General features: G+C 51.6%; 1 long non-coding RNA gene across 1 annotated transcript; it reads left to right on the plus strand.

Annotated features, from left to right (window-relative positions):
* Positions 1–10: 10 nt before the first annotated feature.
* LOC143162062 (uncharacterized) lies at positions 11–11,113 on the plus strand. The gene is made up of 2 exons (XR_012995639.1): positions 11–1,233; positions 10,754–11,113. It is a non-coding gene; the product is annotated as an uncharacterized LOC143162062 (long non-coding RNA).
* The last annotated feature ends 1,445 nt before the right edge of the window (positions 11,114–12,558 follow it).

The following is a 12,558-nucleotide window of genomic DNA, read 5'->3' on the forward strand; positions in this document are numbered from 1 at the left end:
ACGGGGAGGGCACACAGCGAGGGGCAGAGGTGGGAGGGGAGGAACTGACAGGCGCTGCGGGGCAGCATTTGGAGAGGTACCGCTGCTGCCTGGGGACTGTGACCGCAGATGAAGGATGTTCCTGGGACTCATCTCTAACTGGTGACTTCCGTTCCTCACCAACAGAAGCACACTTACCAATGTCATGGGGAACGGCGTATAAATACATATAAATATGTACAAATCATATATTTAAAAAACAAAACAAAACAAAAAAGACAAAAAACAATGAAGACAAACCAATGTTTGTTGGGGAAGCAAACCCAAACCCTAGAGATCAGACTGCAATCCCACCACCAGTGAGCAATGGTCGAAACTGAGACAGAGAAAGGGGCTGTTGGGGAAGGGAGAGGGACGAGATGGAGTGTCCCATCCGGAGAAACCACCTTCCTTTTCTTCTTTCACCCTTCCTCCCTGCCCTGGCCTTTACTGCTCACTCCGCTCCCCTCTCTGCTCATGGACTGGGTGGAAGTGTCCTCAGACGTCTCCGTAGCTCCCTGCTGTCCCACCTGGGTGCTGCTCTGGCAATGACCAAAGGACTTCGCTCACCACTGCATGGGGGATCCGACTCAATCCAGTTAATGTCTTCATATTGAAGAAGAGATGTACCTTCAATAGAAAACCTTGGGTTTTTTTTTTTCTCTTTTGCTTGCATTTTTTTTGCAAAAAGGAAAAAAAAGGATTAAAAAAATAATAATAATCCATCCTGGAAACAGAAAGAGGTGTTCCCGTGTGTGTGTGCGCTCGTGCGCGTGTGTACGTTGTCAACTTACTGTGGACTCACTGCTTGTCCCTAACCGAAGATCACTTCCGACCCTGCAGCCAGCGGCCGGCTGGTTCCCAGCCTGGGGGGCGCAGGGGGCCCGGGGTTGTGCCCACAGCCCCCGGGAGCGGGAGGTAGCAGGGAAGTGCCCAGTGGCGAAGCAAGCGCTCAGCATCCTGCAAGCGGGGAGGAGGACGCCAAGGGCTGGCCCGCGTGGCGGGGACGGGATGGGACCGGAGGAGCTGCCGCATGGTTGTGACTGGGTTGGTGACTGCTGGAGAAGGAGGAGAGATGCTCTGGGAAACAGACTGCTAAGGCCTCCAGAGCCTCGGCGATGTGCAGAAGATGGCTATGGAGGACTTTTTTTCCCTATCTTGTGGACCTAAGGATTTTGATATTGAATTACAGACTTAGATTTCATGGCTTCAGAGGTAGGTCCCTTTGTCTCATGTACCTCTCTGTCCATCCATCTGTCCTCCTCCTCTGTATTTTTCAACTCACTTCCTTAAAGCCTCTCCCAGTGAATGTTTCCCTGTCTTTAATTTGATTTTTTTTTTTTTTGTTCCACCGTTGGTCTCCCTTGCAAATCGATCTAGTTAAAATTACTAGACATGTGTCAGTGTTTACACAGAATATTGTAAGACTGGGCAATCTAACTTCCCTCTGTGGATCGCGCCGAGAGTTTATAAAATGAATGAACTCTTAATAAGGCTTTTACTTAGATGGTTGTGTGCGAGTTGTAATGATCCATCACTGTGCTCTTGCAGGCACCACGCTGGCAGCAAGCAGCACCCATGTGGCAGGGGGAGTGGCGGCGTGGGCAGGCTGCCCAGCTGTGCCTTGAGGGCTGCCGGTCCCTGTTGTAATTTGGTGGCATGGTGGCTCATACATGTACAAGAAACCCTCCCTGCTACTCACGCATACATCCCCGCCGTGGGGATGCCCCACATCTGCTTGCACCGTGGGGATGTCCTGTGTCCTCCTGCACCATGGGGATGCCCCACATCCAGCTGTGCCATGGGGATGCCTTGTGTCTGTCTGCGCTGTGGGTTTGCCCCTTGTCTCTCCTTGCCATGGGGATGCCCCACATCCATCCGCACCATGGGATTGCTCCATGTCTGTCTGCACCATGGGATTGCCCCACGTCCATCCACGCCACACAGATGCCTCACCAGATTTGCTTGCTGCCACCGAACACAAGGGGACAAGCCCTTCCTCTGCCTGCTGCCAGCGCCTGTCCACGTGTGCTGGGTGTGAGTTTTGTTCCCTGTGCTGGGGCTGTCGGGGTGCTCTCTGGCTGGGGGCACCTCAGTGTGTCCTATGGGGAGCTCATGCTTGGTTCAGGAGGATATTTCTTTAATCGTCTAAGGTAGATGACCCACCGCTCTGCTGAAGAACAGGAACTAACGTCCTGAAGATGCAGGAATGAGCTTGTTTCAAATCACTGAACTCCCCCCAGGGAAAGAGGCAGAGAAAAACACCCCTTGTTTACAACAGCAGGGACTGCTCCTCGTCCTGTCTGATAGACGATTGCTAATACCTCTCGGGATACTTGCGGCCCAAATCTGTATTCTAGGATGTTGTCACACCGAATACAACATGCAGATGGAGCGGGTGCCGTGCATACTAATAAGCCGCCTCAGCACATTGATACTCACTGGCGGTGAAGGATCCTTTGTGGGCTTTTTTAATGATTTCTCTTTTATTAGAAGGAAGCTAAAGGCATTTAAAGAAACGAATGACAGCGACACAGGCTAAATATCAAAACTCCACCTTTACAACTCCCCTGCTGTGTGTTGCCCGGCCGTGCAAGCACCTGCGAGGCAGCTGGTCCTGCAGCCCTGTTCGGTGTCTTTCTCGCTCTGCGCCTGGGACTGGCAGGATGATGCAATGGCACCGCAGCCCTTTTTTAATATAAAACCTTTAATATAAAGCATTCAGTCCTGCCCATCCAGCCCAGCAGACTGGGCACCCACGAGTGGATAAACCAGCTGTCCAGGTGCTTGGATGCTCTTGGAGATGCTGAGTCCTGCTTTACATCTTGGTTCGATTTCCCAGGGTGGACAATGCTCGTTACCTTCCCTAGCCCTTGACTCGCCCATGCTGCAAAACACCTGTGGACAAAGTGCCACCGCTTTCCCTGCATGTGGGAGGGTGGCTGCGGGCAGGTTTCTGGCCAGGGAGAAACTTGCGCTGTGGTTGCCAGTGTTGGAAGGAAACACATCTGGGCCCCAGGACTGCGGCCGATGGACAGGGGAGAGGCTTTCAGCTGAGAGCAGCGCAGCGTTTCCACAGCGCAGGGAACAGGAGGGTCCATCCTGACCTCTTAAAATTTTTGGGTTGCCTTCCAAACCCTTGTTAGGCCCTGCTGATGGCTAACTCAGCCCAGGGCTCTCCCGCTCTTCTTTTTGGCTGGAAAGCAAGGAAAATGGAGCTGTGCTGTGAGTCAAGTGCTGTGTCGGGGCTGGCCTCATGCAGCCTCCCTGGTGCTCCATGGTCTGGGTGAGGAGGTGATGTCTTCCAGACCAGTCTCAGCCCCAGAGAAGCTTCGTGTACCATCCTAAGCTCACCTGTGACACATGGCCACAGTGGTGCCCATTGACAGTGCCGGGGCTGTTGCTCTCTCCACCCTGCTGCTCTTTCCCAGCTGGCCAACATCTGACGTCTCCTGGGCTGTGTTGTGGCAGGCGATTCCCATATCCCACCTCTTCTAAGCAGCCCTTGCCATGAGGGTGGCATCTCTGGCTCATGCTGGGTCAGCAGGCTGAGTCCACCAGTGGTGGCTCAGGGGCCTGGAGACGTCCCCTCCAGGGTCACACAAGAGCCCAGCAGTAGATTGATGGTGCTCAGGGCTGAGCAAGGAGACTGAAGGTGGTGCAAACAAATCCCTTTGGTGATGAGGTATAGTTGGCCTGTTGGTTGCTGTCAAGATGATACCTGAGGGAGGGCCACCACAGGCCACCTGCTCTCCTGCCTTTCAATAAAAGGCTTTTCATCCAAATGGAAGATTTTACCAAAAGCTGCCAGTTTTCTGATCTGATAATGGAAAACAAGGGGGAAAGTGCAAAATAGCCATGTTTGATTTTTGCCTTTTATTGAAAAAAATAACATTAAAAAAATGCAGAAGTCTTCTGTCGGACCATTTTGTTTCTTTAGAGCTCTTTCTTTCAAGGAAAATAAGTTTTCCAAACCGTGAAGCCTTTCTGTCCAGGAGTGACAGCGTTATCCCTGCTTGGCCATGATAGCAGGGTTGTGTGTCCTTGGACTGGCCCTTCTTTTTCTTTGTCAGATGCCAAAGGAGGAGGCTCTCACCAGGGTAGGAGGTACAGGGCACCATCGAAGAGGTGCCTCTTAAGTCAAGGCTTGCTCCCAACCTTCATTTTTCTGCATCAACAGGAGACTCCCAGGCACTTGGCCATAGCCATGTGGCTGCACTGTCCAAGTCATTTAAGAAGTCTCTTCCATCGATGATGTGATGGAGAAGCTGTCGGGATGCTCCAGCTTTGCCTTGTGTGGAAATGGGGCAGGAGCCACAGGTAGTAGTGGGACCTGGGGCAGGAGGCTCTGCCTTACAGCTACTGCCGCTTTTTTTTTGACCGAGGATTGATGCAGATTTGGGTCCATTGGATGCTTCGCCAACACGGAAGGGCTCTGCCAAATGTGGCAAATTGTGGCAAAAATGCCAAATTTCACTCAACCAGTGAAAAAAAAGAAGAAAAATGAAACCACTAAATGTGGTCTAAAAGTGAAAGCTCCCATTTCACGCCTTCTTCTGATCCATACTGTGGTCAGCGTTGGAATTCCTTTCTTTGATCCCAAAGGAGAAGGAATTGCTCAAAAATTATTTTTTTCCCCCAAAGTTTTGGTTTGCACAGAAATAAAAGGAAGAAAAAGGAGTTTCTGATCGAAGTGAACCAACTCCATAGACCTTTCCTGCGGGCTGGGGTTCATCCATCATGCAAGGTCCTGGTGGGTTCATCTGCCAGGTGCTGGTGCTGGGAGGTGCCCTTCGCTGGTGGACTCCGTTGGGGCAGATCCTGGCCCCCGGCCACCACTTGTAGCTGATGCTTGGCTGTGGTGCCTTGCTCCTCTGGCTGCATCCCGCCTCTGTGCTGAGCCGTGGCATATGGATACGGCTGGTCGCTTGGGTCGCCTTCAAGTGAGCCCACCTTGCGCTTGACCCTGATCCTGTCCTTTCACGGAAACGCTTTGCAGTTGTCAGCTTCTTCTCTACATTTCTATGGCAACTGCAAAAACCTCAGCCCTTTTGTGCCTTTTTTAGGTTTTTTTTTGTGTCTCTGTTGGCTTTGTCTTTTTTGCATGTAGCATTACATCAAAAAAGGGACTTTTTGCTACAAAAACCCAGCACTGAGCTTGGCCCAAGGTCTCAGTGTGAGAATTGGTGGGTGAGATGGTCATGTCTGGACTGGGTGTTGCCAACTGGCTTCATGTTGCCCCCTCCCTTCTGCGTCCTCTGGTGCCAGCCCCGCTGTGTTGCTCCCCTCATCCCCCCCTATAAAATCCCCATTGGCAATTCAGCTGCATTGTTTCCCCCTGGGCTTTGCTGTGTCTTTTATACAACCCATCCCTGGCAGGCTGTGCCGTGTGCAATGGAGGAGACAGCAGTTTTCTCAATAGCAGTAATTAAAATGAGACGTTGTGCCGCTGCACGTGAAGGTGAACTCAGCCACTCGCACATCCAGGGCGAGAGCGAGCATTTGAACGTGGAAGAGGAGCATGTATTAATAGCATTATTATGTGCCTCTTTCTAGAAAAAAAAGGAATGTATTTTATGCCATTTAATGACCTTCAAATTAACAGTTCTTTGAAAGCACTTATGTATATTTAATTTTAAATGTTGCTGCAAGTCAGAGCGGGGCTTGTGATGAAAACAGCAGGCAGCCAGTTTTTAAATAAGAGCAAGCTCAGACCATTATTTCTGAGCTTGTCAGCTTTTGGTGCTTGTAATGCTTCTTTCCCTATGAGAAAACAGGGCTGTTGTTCCCCCAGTCCCCCTTCCCTTCTCCTCCGTCTCTGCTCCAGGAGCTCCCCACGCGCCGGCCTGAGCCCCGTGGGATCTTCTCTTCTGCTTTCCGCTCCTCTGCAGGGTGATGGCATCTTCCCAATGAGCTGGTGCGGAGGATGCTGCTCCAGGATGTTTGATTCGGAGGGAGGGAAGGGGTTGTTTTGGGGTTGGTTTGCAGAGTTCTCATCAATAAAGCTGGCTGAATCCCTGTCTGCATCCCTGCCTGCCGGCCGAGGACATCCCTGTGGGAGCCAGAGGAGCACCACAGCTGGCCTGGGATAAATCACTGGGCATCACTGATGAAGGGGTTTTTTTGCACCGCCACAAACACCGTTGTTTTGCAATGGGGACAGACACGTTTGTGTTTGTTAGGGTCTGAATTAAGGCTTTTGGCTCTGATCCATAAAAGCTGCTGATATATTTGTGCCACTCTATGTTCACTGGGAAATCATTCAATCTTAAACATTGAATTTGACTTTAAAAAAAAAGGATCAATGGGTTTCTAAGATGAGGAATGAGACCCTGTGGCAGATTTTCAAGCTCTCAGAAGCGTACCGTAGCTCTAAGGCCACCCATCCTCATTAAACTGCAGATGGAAAGGCGGGTGGTTGGGGCCAGGGTTTCACATCCAGCTCGTGCACTCATTCAGGTACTGCGTGTCTCCTGCTCCCGTAACATCCCCACTGCTCGAGGAGCCACAGGGGGTTATTTAACACCCGTGTCATCATCTGCTTTGGTGCCTCTTGTATGAAAGATCCTGCCAGAATGGATGCTGGTCTGATTACAACTTGTGTGCCTTCCAAATTATTTTCAAAGAGCCTGAAGGAGACCTTCTCCAGCGGTTCCCAGTGAAGTTCCTCTCGATTTCAAAAGAGCCAGAAACTTCCTGAGCGATGACGGAGGAGAGGTGAAGTCCACACTGACGGGATGCCTGTGGCGAGGTGTTTCACCTCGTCAGTGGTTTCCCCGCTGCTCCCGTTTAGGCTTATGTTTTTCATACAATTGGTTTGGGTTGGAAGGGACCTTTAAAGAACCAGGGGGGTCCAACCCTCCTGCCATGGGGGACTGGCTGCACCTGTTCCAGCTGAGCTCAGCCTTCTCCAAAACCTGTCTCTGGGAGGTGTGAGAGCTGCTGTCATGTTGCGCTTTCCCATTTTTGATGCCCTCGGGTTTTGGCTCTGCATCCGCATCTTGGGGGAGGTCTGCTGGCTCACGTCTGTCTGTCGTTGGACCCTGATGGGCTGTGTTGCCATCCCAGGACTTGGCGTGGAAAGAGGAGCAGACACAGCTGCTCTGGTCAGGAGAGGACCTCCTCTGCTGCATGTGGTGGGAGGAGATGTGAGCTGAGAGCCAGGCACCTGTCATTGGGGATTGTAAGCACCCATGGCATTAAATCTGGTCTCTTGGTTCGAATCAGAGAAGCACATCAGCTGGGGAGGGGAATGCATCTGACCTTCACCTGGGTCTTTCTGGGTTGTCAGAGTTGCTGACACTCTGGGGATGGTATCCCAGGGCCACCTGTGCCACAGGGCTTTGGCTAGCTGTCCTCTGTGGAGCAGCATGGCGAACATCCCTCCAGCCTGGGCAGAGCTGCCCGGTCCCTCCCTGTCTGTGTCTGAGCATCTCTGCTGCTTCTGCTCTCCTTCTCCTCTCTGGCCATCAGCATTTAAAAACGCCATGAAGCCCCTGGCTGTCCATCCCCCACTGCCTGGCTCTGCTGTAGTGGCTGTTTTAGGGACATCGCTGGGTCCAAGCACTCCCTAACACACAGACAGGAAGTGGAGGAGAAACCAGTGCCATTGCTAGGTGAGATGACCGTGGACGGGGTGGCAGTGGCAGGATGGCGTTGAAGTCTCCTGGCCCATGTCTGGAGGGAAACGCTGAAGGAGGTTAATCTGAACAAACCAGCTGCGTGAACTTTTAAGTGGATTAGCTGAACTCCACTCGTTCCCAAAACAGATGTGCCTTTTCGGGGCAGCGTGGAAGTGGATGAGGCAAAAATCTACTTAAGGCTGCGTTAATTCTAGATAAGTGTTAGGGTGATTAATGCCTATCCACTTAAAAAAAATTAATTGGAGTGAACTTTTCTCCGTGTCCCCAAGTAAACAAGGCTTGGCAGCTTTCCCCATCCACTGGCCTGGGCTGTGGCTTTCCCTTCTTTGCTGTCCCATCCCCACACGTTGCCCAGGAGCTGACATGGTGGTGGGGATGAACCTGCTGCTCTCTTGATGATTATCCTCAGGGGTCTTGTTAGGCATTTGAACCCTTGTGTGAAGGTGGGGAGAGAGGACAGGAAAATTATGGTCACCATCAGTGCAATTATCAATGCTAATTAGTGCTGAGTGGGACTGATGGTAGGAGGTGCATACCATGCCAAATGTTTTCTAAGGAACAAGGTGAGCCTCGTGTTGGAAACATGGACTGGAGCCTTGTGGGGGCTTCCACAGGCAGGTGACTGCGAAACATGCGCACATCAGTTTGTTTGTTTATTTTTCCCCACCACGCTTTGGCTGAACTTTTTTCAGATTCCCCAGGATAAATATTCTGGGGAGGTGTCCACAGCTGGAGGCTGCCAGCAGTCTGGGACTTAGGCTCTGGTCTTTTGGCTGGGCAAGTGTGCAGCAGCACCGTGTCCTAATCCCGGATGGGGATGGGGCACTGGGTGGCTCCTGCCTCGATGCCCCAGGGGAACAGCGGCAAGGTGCAACTCCCCTTTGCAAAAGGGTTGGGTGAGGGCAGTAGCTGGGCTGGTGCCTGGGGAGGGCTTGCAGGAGTGGTTAGTGATACGGTGATGGCTTTGGGGCGCTCCCAGAGCTGGGGCAGCTCCATGCCTGCCTCCATCCCTTCCCCGCTCCCGCAGCAGTGCTCAGGAATAGCAGCTGGGTTTGCAGTGCCGTCCATCCTCTGATCGTTTTGGGTATTTGTGGTTCTGCCCTGGCTGCCCCATTTCCATGAGCGCGGAAAGAGAGCGAGCCCAGGGCCAGCACGCTGCCTGCATCCCAACCACGCCGTTCACTCCCCTACGGCCACGCTTATGCTGATAACACCTTCCCTTACGGGATGCCTTCTCATCTCAAATGTGGCCTTTTTATTGCTGTTTGTGTCACGCCAACACTTACAGGCTGAGATCAAAGCCCTCCGCGCTGCACTGCTTTGCAGGGGCTCCCACGCTGGACCACAGGGAGGAGGATGTGAGATGGGGGGGTGATTCGGTGGCTGCGTACGTGGGGGATGCTTGACCATGCTGCCCCCTCCCTGTCCTCCCCTGGCTGCTCATGACCTGTCCCTCGGGTCCTTTGGGATCGATCCCTTGGCATCAGCCCAAATCATCCATAGCTGCCCCCAGATCATTTTTGCCAGGACGAAGGGAAGGGCTGCAGCTGCCATGGGAGAGCCGAGCCGGCAGCAGCCACTCCGGGGAAGGCGCAGGCTCCCCGGGGGAATATAAACCCCCAAAGGCTTCCCTGGCTCCTCTGCTGCCGGGTGGTTTGGGTGGCTGCGGCTAAATGAGCTGGGAAAGGCTGCGAGAGGAAGGTGGTGGCGGAGCCAGGAGCAGCCCCCGGGGCCGGAGCCATCGCTTGGCTTCAGCTTTAATGTGGCTGAATCCGCAGCTGATATAAATCGCTGTCACCCCACTGACTTGGGTGCAACCACCTTGATTTACACCGGTCCCTGGGGACCTGCCTGGCTCAGCAGCATGTTCAGCATCATCTGCTGCGTCCTGCATCTGCTGCCGCCTTTTATAAAACATTATTTGTATTTCTATTGTCACTTATTTCCAGCCGTTTAGCTGTTCTGCTCCCATTAATGTTAATGGGAGCTGTGAGACCGAATCTCTGAGCGCGGCACTGAGAATGGACCCCGGTGCATAAGAAATACACAGCGATATCTTTTCTTCCAGCTGAAGCTCTTTTTTTTTTTTTTAAGATAATCTCAATTTCTCTTACCCTTTCTCTCATGCCCCTTTTTCTCCTAAACACTAAATTACTAAATAAAAGTTTCATTACTACCTGGGTTTGCTAAAAAAATTATTTTCATTCATCAGAATAATGAATTTTAATAGGAGCAAAATGTCAGACGCAGCTAGAGTTTTCTTTTGAAAGTATGGGTATGTTCGGAGAGGCACAGAGACACCCGGCAATAATTACACCAGCGAGCCCCAGTTATCGGTGGCCCAGCAAAGGGATGCAGCGGTCAATTGGTCTGTTATTTAATGTGGTGCCTTTATGTTTCCAAGGTGCAATTGTATATTAAAAGCATCTTTGCCTCTCTGAAGCGGCTAAATAATGGGATTTTGCTGCTGCGTGGCACTTCTTGGTTGCAGGGTGAGAAGGAGGTGCTCCTGGGGCTGCTCTTTTGGTTCGGAGACCTTCTGGTTTCCCCCAGCAGTGGAGAAAATGGGTGGTTTTTGTTATTTTGGAAAGAGTGATTTCTTGGTGCTTGGTGGTTTGCTCCTACTTTAGACCTGGAAGTGCTCATATTGCAGTGTAAGAGGGAAAAAAAGCATCTTCACTGCTGGGGGACACGGTAACCCTCCCACCCCCAAAATCAAGTCTCAGCCTCCGCGCTCCAAAGCATCTCAGCTTCACAAAGAAACATGTCTTTTCCATTCCTTTTTTTTCCCCCGAGGAAAAATTGAGAGCTTTCAGTGAAATTGTCACTTTTCTGACAGGATATTAATTAATCACTGCTTTTTGTGTTGGTTTTTTTTTTTTGAGAGGCTGTATCTGCTGTAAGAAGTCTTTGGGTTTCGTGAGGTGCAGGCTCCACCAGCTGTGGGGCAGGGGGGCTGGGGGGGGGCTCAGTGTTGCGGTGGGTCTCGGCTGCGAAGGAGCAGCCTGCGTTTTTGGGGAGGTGCTGCATCTCTGAGCATGGGACATGCTTATTCTCACCCTCTTCTTGGTTCCCTCCCTCTTGCCTTGCAGGGGCGTGAGTCCAGCATTGCAGCCAGGCAGCAGTGACAGAGAGGGGATTGACACCGGTCCCCAGGGACTGCTCCCCCCCGCCACCCATGAGATGATGATCCGGGAGGTCTCCACAGCACCCTGGGAGCCCCGTCCCCCCCAAGCCGTGGCGTGCCCTGTGCCAGCCGGCCGTACCCTGTCCTGTACATAACCAGTGAGATGTCTGTAAAAGATTTCACCCCTTGTAATTTTTTTTGCCCTTCTCCCCCCTCTCCTTCCCCAATTTGTTGATTGTGTTGAAATTGTCGGAGTTTGTAACAGTAACTTTCAGAGAATATTGTACTAAAGAGAAAATTGCACTCAATAAAAATGATGAAATAAGCCTGATCCCTCTCCTTCCCTTTCCCAGGGGCAGCCTTTCTGCTGCCGGTTTCTCTTCAGCTCGGAGCTGGGTGAATATTTGCCATGAATATTCATTTGGGGAACTGGCAGCACTCCATTGCTCCTTGACTTACCTCGAATTTTGATGTCTATCAGATTTGGCGCTCTGGTTTTGTAAATGAAGTGACTTTATTCTCAGCGATCCCTATTGGAGGTTGCTTGCTGCAGAGAGCCAGAAGGAATTTTCTTGGCACGGGTTTTTCCGCGAAGTATGTTTCAAAGCCCTCATGTGCAATCGCTCAGGGAAGCCACGCTGGAAGTGCTGACTGGGATGAAAGTGCTGTCCGCACTGGGGGAGCACGGCGGCTCCTCGCTTCCCGAGTCTTGCTGGAGCCTGTCAATAAAAAGGCCGATGCTCATTTTGAACCTGCTTGCCTTAAGGATTACTGTAAATGATTGCAGGAAAATGGATTCTTTCTTTTGCATCGGCTACACTCGGGCATTTTATCCAGCTGGGACCACACAGCCCATCCAGGTGATGCTACCTGAGGGTAGCTGACCCTGCTGTCATTGGGTGACCACAGGGAATGTCCTCCAGCTGGCGGTGAGGGCTAAAATGGGGAAGTTTTGTAAATGGATAGATTTAGAAATATGCAGCCACCACCCAGCTATTTGGGGTTCAGAAAGAGGAGCTGCTACTGGGAGAGCTTTTGAGGTGGGGGTATGGGCTTCCCATGCCCCGTGGCTTTGGGGTGATCTTACAGGGAGGGAGGCGTCTGCTGGTTCAGCTGTAGGTGGGGCTGGCACATCCCTGAGGTCTCTGCTACCCTGTAATTCTCAGATCAGTGGTATTGCTGATGTGGGGCTTTCTCATGGCTGCTATCAAGAGATCCTTCTGAGTTCTTGCTGCGTCTCCAGGGTCATTAAAAGCTGACGGGTTTTGCTATAGGGTTTTTTGAGCAAGTGAGTTTCACGTGCTCACTGTGATGGCTCCAGGTCCCTGCAGGCAGGACTCTGCTGCCCCAGGCTCACATATGCACACTGAGGTTTGCCTCACACTTTGTACACAGGGGGAGAATTGCAGGCCCAGAGTAACTGTTTTTGGGGATTTTGGTTTTTTTTTTTTTTGTCAAGCCCATCCTGACAAATGAAACCAGAGCACCCGTGCCATAAAATCCAGCCTCCTGGCAGGTCTTCGGACATGCAAGATGCAAATGGGCAGCGGCTGACAGAGGGCAGAGCTGAGGTTGTTTGTGCGTCCTTAATTGTGTAGATATTTGATTTAATGGGCTACTGCTGTGGTTTAAATGAATGTTCAGGTTTCTTGAATCCTCTGGGATTTGGGGCACAGAGAGGATATATCCCTTACACAGGTTGCCCCAAGGTTTTCCCCTTAAGTAACCAAAAGACATTTACAGCCAGTGCTTAACGTTCCCAAAGTAGCT

The sequence above is a fragment of the Aptenodytes patagonicus genome, chromosome 6, assembly GCF_965638725.1.
Source record: "Aptenodytes patagonicus chromosome 6, bAptPat1.pri.cur, whole genome shotgun sequence".
Classification (NCBI taxonomy): domain Eukaryota; kingdom Metazoa; phylum Chordata; class Aves; order Sphenisciformes; family Spheniscidae; genus Aptenodytes; species Aptenodytes patagonicus.